This window comes from Delphinus delphis, chromosome 11, assembly GCF_949987515.2.
Source record: "Delphinus delphis chromosome 11, mDelDel1.2, whole genome shotgun sequence".
NCBI lineage: Eukaryota > Metazoa > Chordata > Mammalia > Artiodactyla > Delphinidae > Delphinus > Delphinus delphis.
In genome coordinates, this window is record NC_082693.1 from 88,244,581 (window position 1) to 88,266,379 (window position 21,799).

Here is a 21,799-nt window from a genome sequence, read left to right on the forward strand (position 1 = left end):
ATACATCTGCCTTCACAACTCACTAAGAAGCAGCTGCAGAGAGGCAGAAAGAAGACCAGCCTCCATCTAATGGGATAGGCAACGAAAACGCCTAAGCAGTGGTTCTTACCACTGGTTGCACGTTACAGTCACCTCTGGACATTAAAATGCACCAATGTCTGGGCCTCTGATGCCCCAACCACACCAGTTGAGAGGGTATGGGGCCTGGGTATCAGCAGACATTTTTTGTCTGTCTTCCAGGTGACATCATTGTGTAATCAAGGTTGAGAACCACTGAGCTGGAGTTTGAGTGTCAGGTCCACAGCTTCCTGTGTGGCTGTGTGGTCTTGGCCCAGTCTCTTCACTTCTCCAAGTTGTGGATTCTTCACCTATAAAATAAGGTAATATAAATAGCTTTACAGGACTGTTGTGAAGCTTAAACATGAAAGCACCTGGCAGATACCATGATCTCAATGTTAGCTGCATTTGAGTTAGAAGCAGCATGGGACTGGGAAACACAGAGCCAAATATTTTTCAATCCCAACCAGTTTATCCAACTTAAAATGTATCTTTTCTGTTCCTTATTTCTCTGAGCCGATACTAAAAACTACATTTTATCAAGTATGCACTGTTTGTTAGGTCCTTTCAAAGGCATTTTACATATTTGATTTGATTTGATTTCACAAAACCCTCCAAAGTTGAAGTTATTACTGTTCAGAGAAGTGAACTTGTTTGCTCAAGTTGTTATACCTCTCTGTTGGGTAAACTGATCAATCCATGCTAATGGCTTCAGGTGTCACCCTTCTAAGGTAGGATACTTATATTTTCACAAGAGCTTTCTGGAGACTTAATGCTTTTTCCCAAAGGAGGTCCTCTCAGGAGAGAACTCTGGGGCACTATTGCAGGCTGTGCTTCAGGCTAGGGCTCTGGGCACCTTTCCAATAAGGCACCTTTTTCTTACACATCGGCTTCTCCCTTCTGTGCATCTCTACTTTCCAGACCCATCTGTTCCTGTGCATGTGGTATTATTTACTCAAGAAAATATTGTATCTCACTTCCTGTTTGGTGTGGAAAGAGTAATTTGGCAGGAGTACCCTTCAAGAGACCAATGTGTATCAGTGGGAACGATTTGGGGCCACATCAGAATTAAAAATGCTTGTATCCCACGATCCAGCTATTTCATCTCTAGGACCCTTCATTAATGACAGGCTCACTCATGTGCAGAAAGAGATGTGTACAGTACAAAGATGTCCATCAGGGCGTGATGAACCACCTAACTGTTCATCGGTAGGGGAATGACTAAGCATAAAATAGCATGTCCATATATGTGTAATATTATAAAGTACTAAAAAGAATGAGCTGGATTCATGCTAATATGTGCTAATAATGGTCAAGGCAAATTGCTTAGTGAATAAGTAAATTGAAGAAAAGTGTTATAGTATGTGTGTGTCTGTCTATCTATCTATCTAGATGTAGTATATATTAGATATAGATAGTATATCTATATATAGGCATTTTACATATTTGTGAATATATGCACACTGTCTATCTACACACACTATACACACATATATAATGTATACACACACGCATATACTGTAGGAGCACAAAAAAGTTGCTACCAATGGTTATCTTTAAGGATAGCAAGGAGACAACCTCATTATATATGTGTTTGTGTCGGTAGGTTTCAAAGGGGTCTTTAGCCTTATCCATAATACTCAAATTTGTATAAGATTATGTTTGCATCATTATTAATATAATCAAAATGTAATTAAAAAACCCAAACCCTAGCATTTTATTATTTTTCTTAGTTTGAACAATACAGTAGATATTTTTAAATGGGAGGTTTTAGAATGGAAACTTGAAAAAGTTTCTATATTTAGTGCTATGCAGAAGGAAGAGCACTAGAATGGGAGTCAGGTTGTCTGGCTGTGTGATCTTGGGGGAGTCACTTCCCCTCTCTGGGTCTCTGTTCTTCCTTTGTAGAGTGAGGAGGAGTTTGGACCTGGTCAGTAGTTTTCTATGTACTTCCGAGTGTGAGGTAGCTCAGGGGCCAGTGCAAACTGTGTGTATGTGGTGGGGGGAGAGGGGTGTGTGGGGGGCAGGGCTTGGAGAGAGAGAGAGAGAGATAGAGAAGGGTAGGGAGGAGACAGGGAACAAGAGAGGGATGGGGAGGAGGGGGGGTTGGAGGAGAGAGAGAGAAGGAGGGAGTTAAGGAGGGAGAGAGACTGAGAGAGAGGGAGGGAGGGAGGCTTTCTATGATTCAATTCAGCTCAGCTATTCTAAGCAGAAGCAAGTAACAACAGAAGCTAGATGATTGGATCTAAATCCTAGTGTGTGTGTTGGGGAGCCAGCGAAGAGGCTTCTGCCTGGATATCTCTCCCTTGTCATCAGCAAGGACAGATTCAGCCCGGACTCCAGACATCTGGCCACACGGTGGTCCCTCCATGCTGGACTTTTGAGTCCTTTATGTTGGTCAGAGCAAACAGAAGAGAGAAGGACCTGCTGAGTGACCTGGATGCTGAGTTCCATGCCCTTAGTTTGGCTCAATGCACTGGGGGATGGGATTCCCTCTCCTGGCTTTCAAGCCCCTGGAAGAAGAACAGAGTTTAACTTTCAGAGGCAGACAATTGCTTTTCCCAAAACTATCTCCATCCAGACATCAGAGGAGTCACCAGGATATTAAGAGAGAAGATGCATCTGAAAGCACTGCTTGGTCTATAAAATGCTATATACAAGGTAAAATTTTCATCACCATCACATAGTGGCACATAAATATTTGTTCAAAGAATGCATTCTTATAACTTTTCCTTTCAGAGGAGGTAGGAAGTAATGGCAAAAATTTGCCTGGGTATTACTAGAGATTTGAGTTCAAATCCCAGCTTTATACTTAAGTTGTGTGCATGACCCTAAGCAGTAATAATAGCAATAATAATAATAATAATTGTGCACTTATGCACCAGCCTCTGTGTAAGTGTTTAACATCTCTTATCTTACCTCTTTCAATGACACTTTGGAATAGGTGTTAATATCCCCATTTTACAGATGGAGAAGCTGACACTCAAAGAAGCTAAGAAACTTACTCAAAGTTGCATACTTTATAAGTGGAAGAGTCAGGAATTGAACCCACATCTACATTATTTCAGAGTCACTGCTCTTAACCTTTCTAAAGTTTTCCCTATCTGCCGATTTCAATTCTGCCTGTTTTGCAGGGTGACCATGGGGATCAGTTGGGCCAATTTATATTACCTGCCCTTTAATTCAGAACCTGGGATGTACATTTAAAAGCAGATGGAAGAGAGGAAGCAGTAGTTTTGTACATGGAAGAGAGCAGAAGAGCTTTTTTTTTTTTGTGGTACGCGGGCCTCTCACTGCTGTGGCCTCTCCCATTGCGGAGCACAGGCTCCGGACGCGCAGGCTCAGCGGCCATGGCTCATGGGACCAGCCGCTCCGCGGCATGTGGGATCTTCCCAGACCGGGGCACGAACCTGCATCCCCTGCATCGGCAGGCGGACTCTCAACCACTGCGCCACCAGGGAAGCCCCCAGAAGAGCTTTTATTAGTGATACTAAAATATACACTTGTGTTTGTGATTTTTGTGATAGAGTCACCTCCTCGTGGGCAGATAGGATTGTACACAAGGGGTTATACACAATCCCCCAAGATTGTGCATAAGGGATTTTTGCCACTTCCAGAATGAAGATTCTTTCTGTCCGCTCCCCAACCAAATATTCCCCAGTAGGCTGCTCTAGCAGCATGATAGGAAAAGCACATTCAGGACAGGTGGAGTTACAAATTCTGCAGTGCTCTGCTCTGGCTATGACCACGGCTCCCAGCATGAATATCTCTGCTCATTCATTTACTGCCACTCTGGGAACTGGCAGTCTCCATCACCGTGTTGCCAGGCAACCAAAACAGCACCTGCATCAGGAGACAAACAAACCAATCAGGACAGTCAGAGGAGGAGCTTTACCTGGTTGGCCTCCAAGATAGAAAGAAGGCTCTCTGGGTCGACTCAGGACTGTGGCTGCTGGAATCAGCATCAGAGCTGTAGGGAACTCAGGAAATCTGAAATCTCTCATTTTGCGAGGCCTGGTTGGGTGGGAGTGAAGTCTTCAAGGTCACACAACAACTCTGAGGCAGAGCCAGGAGGACAAATGAGATGTGATCTGATCATTTCAAAACTCATGAATGGGGCACCATCTAGGTGTCAGGCCCTCTGCTTGGTGGAAGATGCAGAAAGCATTTAGACACTGTTCCTCAACCATCTAACAGTTACTTATTACTCCTCCCTATTCGAGGCAGTATAGCATGCTAGTTAAGGGCACAATCCCCCACAGTCAGACAGAGCAGCTCAGCACTTAGCACTTACGGGAGACTGCAGGTTACTTAACCTTTCTCTGCTTCAAGCTTTCCCAAATGGGTAATTTATAAATTTCCCATTTATAAAATGCTGATAAGGATGAGAATAAAATAAATAACTTATTGTGTTGTCATTATGCCTAGCACAAAGCAAGGTTCGATCGATGTTGTTCATCCTTGGAAATAACACGTGGTGTCCTTGAGCTTGGACAGGGCTGCCTGGGTTCAATTCCAGGCTCTGCCTTGCACTCACTACATGATCATTGTCAAGTTACCTACAGTTTCTATGATTTAGTTTGCTTACCTGTAAAATGAGTATAATAATAGATCCTCATAGGAGCTAAAGCTATTTAATATACATAAAGTGTGTAGAACAGTTTCTGGCAGATAATAAGTGCTCTATAAATTTTAGTTAATAATTGTATGTCAACAAGTATTTATTGAGCTCTTAGTATGTATCAGGCACGGTCCTATGAGCAAAATAACCAAGTCTTCACGGAACTGTGACTATTATTACATTCTTAATCATGTCCGTTTACTTCTCGGCTCCTGTAACTAGATAAATACCTTGAAGGCAGGAGCATGTGATTGCTCATAGTTATATTACCTGTGCCTGGCACAGAGCCTGAACTAGTACATGTTCAGTCAATATTTGTTTGATGAATGCCTGGCACTGTGCCAGATGCAAGACACTGGTTCTCAGTGAGGGATGATTTTGTTCTCCAGGGAATATCAAACAACGTCCGGAGGCATTGGTTCTCACACCTTGGGGGAGCAGGGGAAAGTGATGGTGGTGCTATAGTCATCTAGTGGGTAGAGCAGAAGGGCGCTGCTAAACATCCTACAGTACCAGGGACAGCCTCCCACAACAAAGAGTGATCCAGCCCCAAATGTCAGTCGTGCGAAGGTTGAGAAACTCCGGTGTCAGAGATCAGAGAGAAACGAAGCCTTGTAAAGGCTCCTTCCCTCCAGAAGCTCTTGGTGCAGAGCTTTGATAACTGTGATAACAAGGCACACGAGTGCTGTGCGGGTGATGGAGAGAGTGCTGTGAGGCAGAGCAAAGAGGCCCTGGACAGCAGAGCCTTCTGGTGGAACCAGTGTCTGAGCTGGTTCTTCAAGGACGCGTATGCTCTTCAGGCAAATTCTGTGTGTCCTGGGAGAAGTTGTAGGGCTTGGGGAATGTGAGGGGAGGGCAAACGGCAGGAGCGAAGGCTCGGAAGTGGGAAGGGGTGCAGTTTTGTTAAAGTGCAAGGATGAGAGTGGGGAGTAGAGGCTGGGAAGGAGATCTTGGGGGCCCCAGGGGAAGCATACTATGGAGTTTGGGCATGATGCGGTCAGCTGGAATTTCCCAAAATCTGTTCTCTGAGAACAAATTCTTCAAGGTGTACCAGAAGCGGCCACAGGGAAAGAAGACTGAGCAAGTGCTGAATACCACTCCCTCCCCCTTTTGGAGATTTACGAAGCTTGTTTGAGAATTCCTACATCAAAGAAACTTGAATTATTTTATTTAATTTATCCCAGAGTCTTCCAAAGTTATTTGACCATGGAAACTTCTTTCCCAGACATCTATCTACATGGAGTCTACAGACGCCTCTTTGGGAAGAGGAGCCATAGAAAACTATTGACTGTCTTGAGGAAATACCGTGGCTGGATTCAGTGTTTCAGGAAAGTCTTCCTGGCTCCTGTGTGCATTGGATTCAGAAGATAAGAAATGTTTATACGTGTTGTTCAAGCACGAGTCATGTCGCTGTGAAACAGACCTCTGGGATGTCTGTCCCACTAGACTTGGTATAGGGAGCCTCTTTATTAACCACTCTGTCCCAGTGCCTAGCTCAGCCTGGTGGGAAGTAAGCACTCACCACATTTTTTGAATGCATGGATGTTGTTTTCAGTCATTGTGTTAGATACTGAGGCAGAAGAAGACAGATGCAATCCCTATTCTCATACAGTGAACAGCCTGGTAGGCACATAGTAGGCACTTTATACATGTTTATGGACTGACCAAAATGATTAGCATAAATAAGACTGAAGGTGGCAAGGATCAGAAGTGGTGTGGGGCCTGGGAATCTGTATTTTTAACTAGTTCCTTGACTACTTCTGATGTCCAGGGGCCAGCATTTGGGAAGCGCTATATGCCAATCAGAGAGGACATCTCTTTGATTGTCCCACTGAGATCAAGACCCCAACCTTCTTACACTGACTATTCTTGATCCTTGTCTCTTGGGACCTTTAAGTCCCTGGACTCACTGTCCGTGAGCAGTGAGTGACCCCAAATTTCTGACCCTGCTAGGATCCTCTGAATTGACCTTGGAGCAATACAGGTCCTTCATAGCCCAAACCCTAAGGGGAACATCTCTACTTGACATTGAGTGAGATGTTTGTTTCTAATTTCAACCTCTCTGCCCTCTCCCCAACACTCACGGCACCCTCATGGCCATAACACTGCATTCCTGGATCTATAAGAACATCTCTCAAGATCTTCTTGAAGACACGTAGAATGCAAAGCGCATTTATGTTTTAATGTAAGCTGTATACATGCTAAAGCTCTGTTTGGTGTTTGATGTGAGATTTTTTAAAAAGAAGACTGCATGGTCTTTTAAGATAGGCTATGGACACTTTTATTCATTTTGTCCTGGAGAGAGTTTACTGTGGAAATGAAAGAAAAAAGTCCCTGATTGACTAGCTTGTGGTGAGTGGAATCAGTTTCTTAATCGATTGGTCAGAAACTGCCTTAACTGGTAGTTCTCAAATTCCGGCTTGGGGGTAAGCTTCACCAGAATCATCTGAGAAGCTTATGGAAAAGTTATGCCTAAGCCTCACATGATATCTTCTGAATCAGGGTCTCCACGGGTAAGGTACAGGAACGTTTATTTCCAAAACTATTCCCTGGAGATTTTTTATTTATTTAAAAATTTATTTATTTATTATTATTATTAATATTATTTTTTTTTGGCTGCATTGGGTCTTCGTTGCTGTGCGCGGGCTTTCTCTAGTTGTGGCTAGCGGGGGCTACTCTTCATTGCAGTGCGCAGGCTTCTCATTGCAGTGGCTTCTCTTGTTGTGGAGCATGGGCTCTAGGTGCGTGGGCTTCAGTAATTGTGGCACCTGGGCTCAGTAGTTGTGGCTTGCAGGCTCTAGGGCACAATCTCAGTGGTTGTGGCGCACGGGCTTAGTTCCTCCGCAGCATGTGGGACCTTCCCGGACCAGGGCTCGAACCTGCATCCCATGCATTGGCAGGTGGATTCTTAACCACTGTGCCACCAGAGAAGTCCCTAGAGATTCTTATATACAGTTCAGATTGGTAGGTATAGTGGGTGGTGGACCACTTCTCAGCCTGGCCCGGTCTCATCCTCTCATTAAGCCAGCTCTGACTCTTTCTGTCCCAGCTCTAAGTCACAGCATCATCTACCCCAGGCCACAGCAAGTAGCCCCAAGATTCTTTCTCATCAGTTCTTGGACCAGCTCATGACAGCCAAGGCTGTTCAGTCCTGGCTGTCAAACACTGCTCTATGAAACCCCAGGGCTGGCCCCCATTGCAGCTACACTCCGCCCCCGGTAAATCCTCAGCACAGACATTTCTGGGCAAGGGAGAAAACCAATTTCTCTTGCAGCTCTCTCAAGGGATATAAGTTTCCTATCATTAGAGTTGGTAATTTCCCTGATGATGGGAACATCATGTCAGCGCTTATCCAATTTAAACAGGTCATCTGTTGACTGGCTCTTCTTCCCCATAGGAAATAGGGGCAGGAGAGAAATGCCACCTATTTCTGCTCAGGAAAAGACTGAGGGTTTTCTTCTGTTTCCTTGAAACATTCCCAAAGTTTAAATAAACTTTGCTAACATTTTCTCATTTGCCTTCACCAACAATTCCTTAGGAGAGCAAAGGAACTTGCCTTTAATAGAGTCAAGGGGCTTGCATGTCCCAATCCATGTCTTTAGTGAGTGGGGCTGAAGTTCAAAGTTCAGAGTGCACATACATAACCCGATTACTAGACCCCAAATCAGTCTCTAAATAAAGTCATATTTTAAAAAGTCCAAACGAGCAATCAAAAGGAGTTTTAAACTGTGCCTGGCTCTCTTGAAGACCCATAAAAGGAGTCTATTTTATAAACTAGAACAACTGTTTTAAATCCCTTTTAGTCTTTCTCTCCACTCTTTCCCATTTATGCTCCTGAGCTCACCTTCATGAAATCCCTCAGACTCTAACACCCAGCCTTTGACGGTTTTATTTTTACTTCCTCTTTCTCTTTCTTTTGGATCTCTAGGCCTGTCTCTCCATTCATTTTCTTTGCATTCTGAATTTCATCACAAAACCCTCATAACTGGACTAGCAGGCCAGAACTCTACTAATTGCTGGACAAGTTAAAAAAAAAGTTTTAATGGAGGTGGGGTAGAGAATATGCAGGCTGGGAACATAGACACACTAGTAAATCTTGTCTCCTTCAAATGTATATTTGGGGTTATCATCTGTCCTGCAGATGATAGTCCTGTAAACAGCCAATGTAATAGTATTCCTGTAACCCTCCCACAGCACCAGGAGGGCATTCAGACTTCCTGTCTCTTCTAACTAGGAGCTTCCTTTCTGGGTCTCATGCCCTTTCTCATCTTAAGCTCTTCCAGGTCCATTATCTGCTCATTCTGGTGATTCATATTGTGTTTCTCTGCTCTGAACTGATGTCAACAGGAAAGAGGGTGAACTGGCTGAATCAGCAGAGGTCTAGCATTTGTAAATGTTAGGAGGAGAGAGCGTAGCTTGTATTGTGTCTTCTTCCTCACTCTTCTTTATAGCCTGGTCTCTTGATTCTTCACCGGGACCCACTTTCATCTCTTCTTTCCTTCCATAGAATTCCACTCCTTCATGCATCATTGTAACATAAATTATCTTTGATGTGATTCCCCCCCACCATGATCATGATCACAATTTGAGTTATCATCTGAGCAAGGAATAGCCTTAAGAAAAATAAATAAATGAAAAATAAGACATGGTTTCACAATAAGCAGCTCTACAGAGAAGAAAGGTTTCTCGGTCTTCAGTCCTCTGTCCAGGAAGTATGTAAAGGGAGGTACCTACCACAAAGGCCTGGACTACTTTATATTTGGTCTGGCATGTTTTCCATATATCTGACATTTATTGAGTTCTTATGATGTGCTAGATACTGCCCTCAGTGCTTGACACCTCTTAACATGTTTAATCATCATTAACATCCTCATAAAACGGTTGTTGATATTATTCCCATTTTAATGGTGACTAAATTCAGGCTCAGAGACATTAAGAAATTGTCCAAAGTCACTTAATTTGTGAGTGGTGGTATCAGAATTTAAACCCAAACCACTGCCAGAGCCTGCACTATTAACCACTATGCAACACTGCTTCTCTACCTTTTAATCCAAGTAGCTAGTTGGATTCTTTACCAAAATATAGTGATAACCATATTCCAGTAAAAGAATTATATTTTTTAGGCTGGAGAAATAAACGTTTGGGAAGGTGGTTGGTATGATAGCTAATATGTGATAGGGATGGAATTTGAGGTCAGTTCTTACTTCAAATTGCATAGCTTTTTAACATTTGGGTAGTTGAAGAATTTCATTGGCAGTGAAAAGGAAAATCCTTGTGCCAATCTTTAGCGAGATTTCCTTCATTGTTTTTCTCAAAAAATGTATTTTAGTTCCCTTAGGTGAGTTAGTCAACTGGGCCTCATTTCCTCTTCTGCTTGCCACTATTCTGCACCAGTGGTTGCAAATTATCTCATTATTCCTCATAATGCCCCAATGAGGAGCCATAAGTAAAACAGTCCTCATTTTTCAGGAGAGGGGACTGAGGCTCAGAGGACTTTAGTAACTTTCCATGATTATATGGAAAGTAACATTTCCATGATTAGTAGAACTTGAATAATTGCTGAAAAGATCTTGGAGGAGAACGATTTATAGTGATCCTTATTTATATCTATAGAGACTTCCTTGAAGAACTTTGCACTACTATAATAATTATAGTCTTGAGTGATTAAATCTATAATTCCATATTCCTTCACAGAATCACATTCTGTTTTAGCTCTCATAGCTGCTTTCACTGGATGGGATTAGAGAAGCACAGTAAATGGAAAGTTTTCCTTTCATGAGCTCTGGGAACTATCCACCAAAAATGTATCTTCCAGACGAGGTGATGTCATCCAGATTAGACGTGTCTTTAGAAACTAACATGCTTCCTGTGAGTGAGTCACCTTCCTTTGGGATGTCAGAATTAGGCAGCGTCAAATCTAATAAACATTGATAGGCTGGAAAGAATTCTAATGTACTCAGTGAGGTCAAAGAAATGCAGTGTCTAAGGCAGGGTCAGTAGTAACTTAGATCTGTTTCTCCTCTCATGAACCTTGAAACTTCTTTTCACCTATGCTTTCAAATACATTAGGAAATATACAGGAAATAGGAAATAATAAATAATAATATTAGGAAATAAATATTCCTAACTGACTAAGTAAGAATACCTCTGGAGCTTAAACTAGAGTACCTGACTCCTTCCTTGATTCCTGTTTAGGGAATTGTCACCATACCCCACACCCATGTCACTGACTGTGCACACAGTTCTTCTGCTTGATGGTGACAGCACACTTGAGATGGGGTGAATTATAAATAGACTAGTTTTAGGAATTTAGTTCTTGACTTCAGCTGTGTGGCTCTGTGGATGCAAATTTCCCTCTCTGTTCGAGGTACTTGTGTTTAGTAATTTTTAGGATTCTTCCTAAGATCTTTCTGAATACCTGATTTTGTGTGTGTGTGTGTGTGTGTGTGTGTGTGTGTGTGTGTGTGTGTGTGTGTATTCTAAAGTACCAGATCTTCATGCATTTTGAGAGAAAAACTTCAGGTATATTCCTGGTGCCAATAGCTCTTCTCTGCTGTCACTGGTGCTGAATTGTATAAGCTATTACGGTTCCAAATGTGGATACTTTGGTCTGGAGAGGAAAAGGTAAAAGAAAGAAAACCAAATGTTTAGACTTCATAAAGACCTATAGACCTGGCAAATACTATTCATCAATATGCCTATGAATGAAATGGACATGGACAAGCTTAAAAGGAACAGTATAACTATATAAATATTTATTAAATATATTAAGTTTTTGTAAGGGAAAGACCTTGTGTCTCTCTTCTTTAGTAATATATTTCTAATGCCAGAATGTTACTAGACCCTGAGTAGATTCTCAAAGAATATTTTTTTAAGTGAATGGCAAATAAGTTCAGTCATAGTGCTCAAAAGAAGTGAGTATAGATTTTTTTTTTTTTGCGGTATGCGGGCCTCTCACTGTTGTGGCCTCTCCCGTTGCAGAGCACAGGCTCTGGACGCATAGGCTCAGTGGCCATGGCTCATGGGCTCAGCCGCTCCGCAGCATGTGGGATCTTCCCGGACCGGGGCACGAACCCACGTCCCCTGCATCGGCAGGCGGACTCCCAACCACTGCACCACCAGGGAAGCCCTGAATATAGATTTAATGTTTAAGAATGAGAGCTCTGGAATCAGACTATCAGGGTTCACATTGTGCTATGCTACTCACTACTCACTAGCTGTGTGACCCTGGAAAAGTCATTTCACCTCTACCAAATAGGACTACCTCAAAGGGTTATTATAGGATCAAAGGAGTTAATATACAAAAAAAATGCTAAAAACTGAATCTGTAATATTGAAAGGGCTATGTATTATTGTTATTATTACTTCTTTCCATTTTGTTACAGATATTTATGAATAATATATCCAAGACACATAATAATGATTAAAATGTATTGAGAGCTTATTCTGTATGAGACATATTAATTTCTTATTTCCTTAGGAAATACCATGATCTAGGTACTATTATTATTTCTATTGTAAAGTGAGGAACCTCATAGACAGAGAGCTTAAGTAACCTTCCCAGGGCCACATAGCAGTTTTAGAACTAAGATTTGAAACTAGGTTATCTATAGTCAAAATCTGGACCCTTAAGCACAACATTTTGCTGCTTCTCAATACTTTTGACTTTCCACTATTGGTGATATAGAAGACAGGCTGGATATGGAAGGAATATTTTCCATAGATGAGAAGGTAGTGGCTCAAAGAGAGTTTTATGTTAAAAATCTTCTTCCAATATTGAGCTGTAACAGCCTGACAAAGAACAAGATAAATTTCCAAAATTTTAATCTTTTTCCTTGAGGGCATAGGAAGAGAAGGGATTTTTTTCCTTTCCTTTTCCAATTAGGACACTTAGGATGTAAAGCCTAAACACATGCTATGTATATTTTATCATTAATCTTAATGCAGAGATTAGAACGTGTTATGCCTTTTGGTTTACTGCCTTGACCTCTGATCTAGTTATTAAAATAATTTTGACAGTCCATTTTGTTTATTGGGTCAATAGCCTAAACTTGAATACTGAATATTCTTCACTTGAAATCCCACTTGCAGTCTGAGTAGAATAAACTGTGATTCATGTCCAATCAGAATGGATGTGCTTATACACTACTGTTTTGTTTCCATTTTTTTCCAAAACTAAGCTGCTTTTCAGAGATATCTGAAGTGCATGTACTATTTTCAATTTGCAGTAGGAGACTGGCATATAAAAGAAATAAGGAAAGCTGCATTATTATGTTCCCAGAAAATAACTGGTAATGGTGTAATCAGTTTTCTCAGGGTTATTTTCTTTTTCCCCATTTTTGACCGCTCAACCTCCATCCATCTGAATGGAAAAAATGTTAAGCAGGTGCTGATTGCTGTTGTGCATGGACTAAATTACTAAAGTACAGCAGCTTTACAGGTAAGTTGGTTTCTACCTCTCAGTCTGCCATGTTGTCATCATTTGGCCTAGGTCTTATGAGCTCTTTACTCATCAGTCAGTGATAGGCATAGCTATAATGCATCTTCAGTGTGAAATGTACCAGGATGCTCAGGAAGGAGGAGCTAACATTTATTAAGTATTTACTATGTGTCAGGACCCTGGCTAAGTTCTTTGCTACATCATGTCAGTTAATCCATGAAATGACTCAATGAGGTATGTACTGTTTTCATCCCCATTGTATAGATGAGCAAACTGAGGCACATAGAGTAAATAAACATGCCATGGTCATACCTGTCAGTTATGAAAGTTGGTGGCTGGGATTTGAAGCCAGGCAGTCTGACTTCAGAGCCAATGCTTGCTTTGTCTATGTTCTGCTGCTTTCTATGTACTCATAGTTTTCAAATCCTTAGATATAAATTCAGTAACATTGAATTAGCCTTTATTTGTGCCAGGGACTGTGTGAGACACAAAGGATGCTAAGATTATTAGATTATTAAGATGTAGTCTCTTCCTCCAAGGTACTCATGGCTTAGTGTGAAATTCATTGTTGGGTTTTTTCTTTTTTCTTTTTTTTGGCCGCACAGCGTGGCTTTGTCTTGCGAAATCTTAGTTCCCCGGCCACGGATTGAACCCGCGCCCTCGGCAGTGAAAGCACAGAGTCCTAACCACTGGACCAGCAGGGAAATCCCTTGAAATTCCCTGTAATAAAGGAAGAGAGGGTCACAGAAGAGAAAGAGAAAGACAAAGGGGAGTGTGGGAGGAGAGGTCAGGGCAGTCTCCACAATGAGATGGCCCTGGATCTAAGTTTTAAAAATTCAGAGGAAACAGCATGTGCCAAGGCTTGGAAATGTGGAACTGATTAGCACAAAATAGATGGGGGACAGTACAGCGCAGTGATTGGAAGCACGGACCCTGGAGCCAGACTGCTTGGATTTGAATCCTGGCCCTACCTGGTGGCCAGCGGCAAGTTCCCTGGCTTCTTTGTGCTTCAGTTTCTCATCTATACAATGAGGATGGTAATATTATTAGCTCCCTAATAGTGCAGTGAGGATTAAATGTGAGGGTTAAAGTACACAAATCACTCAGAGCAGGGCCTGGCATATTTATTAACAGCACTCCACAGTAGCTAGTTATCCTCTTATTACCCACAATCTTTATTATTTTGATGCTTATTAATTTCTCATTGTTATATTAGAGATAATACAGACTTGAGTGGATCATACACTGTAATTTTCTTTCAAGCCTCGCCAAGCTTTCCTGAGACATCAACACAGTTAACAAACCCAGTTTCTTCACAAAATGAATTGGCAAGGAATGGCCTTTTCCTCCTTTTAAACCTTGAACCACTCTGTTGAGAAGAGACCAGCCATTTAGTGCTGCTTGGAAAGTTCCCCTCAAGGCACAATTTTATTCTGGGCCCCAAGGAAAGAAAGAAAGGAAAAGAGGGGCAAGGATTCTCTGCTGAGTGAACACAGATCATTGCCCTTCTCCCCAATGAAATCATTGGCCAGAGTGACTCTGCTCTTGCATGTGTTCAGGAACTTGTTTCAGGAGCAATCAACCCTCCCAGTGCTGGGGATTCTTAGGCATGTGAGGGTGAGGCTTCTGTTTATCTTCTCCCCTCTTCCTCTCAAGTGTTCTTTTGCAGATTTTGGATTAAAAAAAATGCAGTGAAAATTACATTGTAATCATAGACAGGAGACCTAGGTTCCAGTCCCAACTTTGACATTAACTGAGTAATAATAATTGCAGCCACTTACATAGTGCCTGCTATGTGACAGACACTGTTCTTTACATGACACTTTGAATGACTGATTTAATCATCACAAGAGCATAAGGATTTGGCATATGTATTAGTCAGGCTAAGTTAGGTTATGATGTGATAACAAATCACTACCAAATGTCAGTGGTTTGTTTCTCACTCATACTCTATGTTCATTGTGAGTCCATGCGGATTCTGTAACATACTGTCTTTACCCCAGGATCCAGGCTAATAGAGAAGCCTCCATCTGGGATGTTTCAGATTTCATGTCAGGGAAAAGGAAAAGACATCACACGTTGGCTCTTAAAAGCTTCCACATGGAAATGACACAGTCATAGAACTCCCATTTTATGGCGATGCCTAACTTTGAGTGAGCATGGGAGAGATGTCTTATTATCTGTCTGCAAAAGGAGAACCAGAATATTGGTGAATAGCTCTAAGGCTTCCATAATATACTATTATTATCAGCATTTTGTAGAGGAGAAAACTGAAGAACAGAGAGGTTAAGTTGCCCAAAGGTACATAGTTCGGAAAGCGGAGAAGCTGGGATTTGAACTCAAGTGGTCAGCTGCAGGAGACTGCTCTTAATCACTGTGCATAAACCTTTTCCAAGGCGCTGAACTTGTCCAAGTTTCAGTTTCCCCATATTTAAAAATGGGGGAAATCTTTTTCTTCCATCCCTCACAGATATACACTTAGACATCCTCAACCCATCCATCCGTCCACTCATCCATCCATCCATCCATCCATCCATCCATCCATCCATCCGTTTATCCACTCTTGCAGTAATTGGCATACATGCTATGTGCCAATCATTGTTCTAATTATTGTGAGTTAGCAGTGAATGAAACTAAGTCTCTGTGTTCCTGGAGGGTACATTCTTCCATGCCCCATGAAGCATCGGATAAATAATAAAATAAATAAGGGAATAAATCAGTAAGCAAGGTATGGATAAATGCTCTGAGGTCAGTAAAATATAGTGGTATTGCTATGGTCTGGATTGTGTCCCCCTAAAATTCATATATTGAAGGCCTATCCTTCAGTGTGATGGTATTTGGAGATGGGACCTTTAAGAGATAAGTAGGGTTAGATGAGGTCATGAAGGTGGGGGGCTTCACTATGGGATTAGTGGCTTTATAAGAAGAGGAAGAGCAAGAGATCACTATTCTTCCACGATGTGAGGACACAGTAAGAAGATAGTCATCAGCAAACCAAGGGTTCTCACCAGAAACTGAATTGGCCGGTACCATGATTTTGGACTTCCCAACCTCCAGAACTGTTGGAAATAAATGTCTGTTGTTTAAGCCACCCACTCTATGCAGCAATCTGTAACAGCCGGAGTAGACTAATTACACATATGATAGAAAGTGACTAGGGAAGACTGTTTAGATTGGGAGATCAGGGAAAGGCCATATGAAGAAGTGACATTTGATCTGAGTTTATCATGTGAAGAGCTAGAGAGCAGAGAGGATGACAAGAAAACACCTCTGAGGCAGGAATAAGCATGGTGTGTTTGGGAACAGAGAGGGTTAGATTAGCTGTAGTACAATGAGTGAGGAGGAAAACGGTGGTTAGTGAAGGTATAGAGGGAGACAGGAACCAGACCATAAAAGAAAGATACAGACCTGTCATCTTTTTACAAGATTTTACAAGTGATAGCCTTGTTTGGGGGTTTAAAAACCCCTTAGGGAATCTGCTGAAAACCATAGACATACTTATCAGTTAAGACCCTCATGTCCATACAAACCTCAGGTTGGTAACTTCTGAAAAATACAAAGACATTTCGAATAGTAGGAAAAGAGAAGAGAGAAAGTGACATTGTTTGCGAGCTTTCTCTGTGCCAGAAGCTTTGCCAGTTATGATAAATTATTAACATTTTTCATAATCCCATTTGATAAATGTTGAAACCAAATATTAGAAAGGCTAAGCAGTACGCTTTAGGCTAAGTGGGTAGTAAATGATAAAGAACTTGAATTAAGGTTGGCTTCACTCCAGAAATGTTATTATTATTAGATGTAGGGTCTGGTTTCTTGCCCAGGGTATTTTTATTATTAGGTGAAAGGTCTATATTTTCAAACAGCTGAGGCAGTATCCATTTCCTTTTCATTGGCTCTAGCTGAATAGCAGAGCAGCTCAGATTCTAAGCTTCCATTTCTTTACTGCCACACTGATTATAACGTCAGCCTTTATTACTCCCAGCAGAGTGGTGAAATATAATCCCTACACCACTACCAATTAAGGCAGCACAACTCTATTCACATATGCTCCCTCGTTGTGGATTCCAGAAGACCTGCTTCAGGACTTTTCCAGTGGTTTAGCATTCTGCTCAAAGGAGTCATTTGCTGAGCACCATCCTTCTTAATTAGGGACCTAATGTATTGCAGCCAATCCTTTGAACAAGGGGAGGATGGAGACCTAAAAAAGAGGCATTACCATTCATTTCAAGGTAATCAGCTTTGAAGCTGCTTGACAATGGATATTGATTTCCTAGTGCCTGGAAAACCTCTGGAGAGAGGCTTCTGATCTCAGCAGCCTGGGCAATCCACGTGTTAACCTTATTCACTCACCACACAAGGCCAGGAAATAGCCTATAATTTAATGAGCAAAAAAACTACCTTCTTTGAAAAACCACATGCAGAGGATGATTGCAAGTCTCCTCCTAGACCAAAGTCAGGAGGAAAAGTTGCAAACAGACAAGCAAACCCCATTTTCTTACCTCTTATAACCTTACATAGAAGCTAATACTAGCTATCCTTTATAGCACACACTCTAAATATATTATTGCCAATATCAAAACACGGCTGGTTTTACTGCCCCATTTTAAGGATGAAGAAATTGAGGCTCAGAGATGTGAGTTACTTTGCACAGTGTCACACGGCAAGTAAAAATCTGAGTAGAGAATTGAAATCCATGTTGGTCTCAGTATGAAGTCTTTATTCTTCCATTATATTAGGCTGCCTCATTTTCTAGGTATGCATTTTCCTCCCTTGACTTGCCACTTTAATTTTTTTGAGCCAGTTAAGTCAGCATGATTCAGAGACAATGATGCCATGTTGGTGGAATTTGGCTTCCTTAGGTGTCTTACCTAGGTATCTACAGACTGCAATAGAGCTAGATTGCAATACTACATGTTACCAGTAGGTGACACCATCTTATCTAATGTGTTATTTATTCAAAAATATTTACTGAGCACATACTATATGTAAGGCTCTATTGTAGGTGCTAGGGATACAGTCATGAACAAGGCAGAGTCTCTGCTTCATGTAACTTATATTCCAGTGGGGAAATCTGAACTACAAAACAATATATAATATTATATCAGACAGTAATTAGTGGAATCAATAAATGCTGAAATTTAAAACTTCAGGCTCTGAAATTAATCAGCTGTGTTTGAACTATATTATATGGGGAAGACCTGAATCTAGTGACCTGAAACCAGCTGCCATACAATATAAGAGTTCATCTCTCAAGAAAGGTCCATGCAACTAACTCTGTTTATCCAACCAGTGAAAATTATCAGTGATCCCACTCTCCAGTGAAACAGATTAGGAAAGAAAAACTTCTTGGAACTGGAGTTTACAGAGTTTACTGCCTGAGTGTCCAACTTAATCCATTTGCCATCATCTACAGAATAAGTCCCATGCTAGCATGGTCTACTAGACCTATTATGATCCAACTACCTCTCCAACTGATCTCTGACCATACGCTCCTCACAGTTTACACCCTGGAAAACCAGATCTGCTTCTATTCCCTACATGAGCATTCAATTTCACCCCTTCAGGCGTTTGCTGATAATAACCACTCCATTGGAAAGCTATTTTTATTTTTTCTCATTTATTAATTCCTTCTTCTCTTTTAAGGCCATATCCTGTTATCATCTCCTCCAAGAAGTCTTCCTTGCTTTCCTCAGTCTGAGTTAGATGCTCTTCTTGATACTTCTTCCACATCTTTTAGATTCCATCACTTGACTTCCACACTATTTTACAGTGGGATGTCTGAGCTTAGTTTTCTTCTTGAGGGAAGGAACTAGGTCTTATTCACCTCTCTATCCTCTTTGCCTAACTCAGCATTGTCCAATAGAAGTATAAGGCAAGCCACACACGTAATTTTAAATTTTACATTCTTTTTATCACACCAAGTCTTCAAAATTTGGTAGGTATTTTATGCTTGCAGCACGTCTCAACTCAGAAACCAACGTTTCATCAGAAGTACTTGATCTACACTTAGAGTTTACAAAATTTCTTCTCAAAAAAGTATAGTCATATGCTCACACTGTGCTCCAAACATACTTAAAAGTTTTCTAAAATTGGAATTAAATACCAAAAATACCATTTTCCTTTAACATTCGAATTCACATAGGCAAAACTGACCCATTATTTTTAGAACAATTAATTTGGCTTTGAAGCTAAAGCATATCCATTTCAAAACTATGTCTATTCATAATAGATACAGTAACTCTTGTGTAAACTCAGTATTAGCATTGGGCGCAAAAGGGTATTGTATAAATTGAAAAGCAACTCTAAATTTACTCCCAAAAAAAGGTCTTCAATTTTTTTCCTGTCTCTTTTGCAGCCAAGGTACATAATTCTTTCAATTTCAATTATAATCTTCATATTGATTCCCATTAGAAAAATGTGTAAATTATTATTAATCTGTGTAGTGGAATTTTTAATTTCAGCAAATTCTCATACCAATCTTGCTGGGTCACAAATAAGCTTTTTCTTTCTATGAAGCTTCAAGTTTGGCTTATTTATACATAGTGTGATATTGGCTAGGAAATTGAAAATCTTCCACTTTTTGTAAGAATATCACTTTTAGTAGTTCCTTCATAATTTTCTTTAAAATGTTCATAAGTGAAATAATAATTCATTTTATTATCTATCAAAAAGTGGTTCTATGTATGTGTGTGTAAGAATCTAAGTCATTTCATAGTTGGCCAAAATTAAAAGCACAGATTCTGTTAAAAATCTTTAAAATTTTTTATTGATTGTTGTTTAATTCTGTTTAATCAGGTGACTAATTTAGTCAATTATTTTTTGACTGTAGAGAAGGAACTTCTTATCAAATTCATCATATTTGCTGTAAATGTCTCTAATGTTTTTCTGTTATCGTTTTTTTTTTAACAAAACAGAAATCTTTGTTTTATTCTGCGGTAAGTTGCAATTGCCCTTCACTGTAAAGTTTAAAATATTTTTCTTCCAATCTCTTCTTTTCTTTTCTATTCTGATCATAGTATTAGCTTTGCCATCTCCACTCAATCCTGCATCAGTAGTCTTCTTTTGTTTTAAATTTTAAAAGTTGTCCATACTTATTTTTATACTAAAAAATAATTTCATTGTATTATAATTAAAATATTAGCAAGCATTTCAATTTAATTATCAATTAAGATTTACATAGTTGTCACAGTAACTGGAGCTGTCAGAATAAAGTATTCCAAGAAACACCCTACAATGTTGCATGTATAGAAAAATATCATTCAAACTGAATCAATCCATCAAATCCAGCTAGATCAGTGATGTGTTTATGTGTATTAGTGGAAACAATGCATGCATGTAAGTGCATTACTATACAATAGTACTATCTTATGCAATGCAAAAGCTAAAGTGAAATGTACTTCTACCAAAACAGTAAAGCTCTATTAATAGAAAAATAATTTATGTTTCCATTTAACATTAAAAAAAAGTAATAAAAATTAAATAATATTAAAAACTTAGTTCCTCAGTGATCCTAGTCCTAAATCAACTGCTCAAAAACCACCTGTGGCCAGTGGCTACTGCATTGGACAGCCAAGGCCTAACACATTGTATACAATCATCAAGTATCCTTTGAATAAATAGACCCACATAAACATCTTTCACCAGCTTTACATTTGAGCCTTGGAAATTAAGTCCTCAGCATAGTTGCATCATACTCAGCTCCTCTCTAATCTAAGATCAGTGGTACAGAAACAATATCCAATTTTCAATAGACTAATGGGGATACTAGACTTTGGAGTGGTGTAGACAACCATGTGTGGTGAAGGCAGCATGGTGTAACGGGGAAAAGCATCCGACTTTGGGCCAGATGACTGGGCTTGGAGTCCCCACTCCATAGTTCATTAGCTGTGTGTGTTAGATTTCTCCTCTTTAAAAGAGACTGCTTATAACACTTCACATATTTGCTGTCAGGATCAAACTAAAATATTTCTATTTATAAGTTTTAAAACACCGTCCAAATGTTCGTGTTTTTGTCTTGTCTGTGCCAGTGGGAAATCTGTCTCAGGCTGAATGCCACTCCATCAGAAAGTACCCATGTTGTAGAAAGCAGGACGACTTTGTTAAGTAGGTGGGAAAGTCCATCTTGCTGGCAGAGTGTGTATAGGTACAGTCGATAGCGGAGAGATGTCTTACTCTCAGCCAATCACAGTAACACACAAAATTCAGAGATTAGAGCTTAATTGTTTATTTTTTCAGGTAGTGGATCTTAATAGCTAAAAGTGCAGGCTCCTGAACCAGACGACCAGGCTTTGAATCCCCGACTGCTAGAGGATTTAAGATTTGGGATTTAGGATTTGGCAGCTGTATGACTTTGGGTACATTAACTCATTTGCCATGTCTCATTTTTCTCATCTACAAAATGGGAATAATTATAGGGCCTATCTCATAGGGTTGACTAAAGAGAGAGATAGCCATTATAAAGTGTTTAAAAGAGTGCCTGCCATATATTAAGTTCTCAGTAAATGGGTAATAACTGTTATCCATTCTGAATGCACTTTGGATGAGCGTCTAGGAGTTTCCTCATTTTTCTGATTCCTCTCCATCTACTTCCTCACTAATCCCTCTGTCCTCCATAAGGTACTCTGGTTCTAACCTGAGAAATCACAAGTCCTTAAGATCCAGCTCATCACTGGAGGAGACAA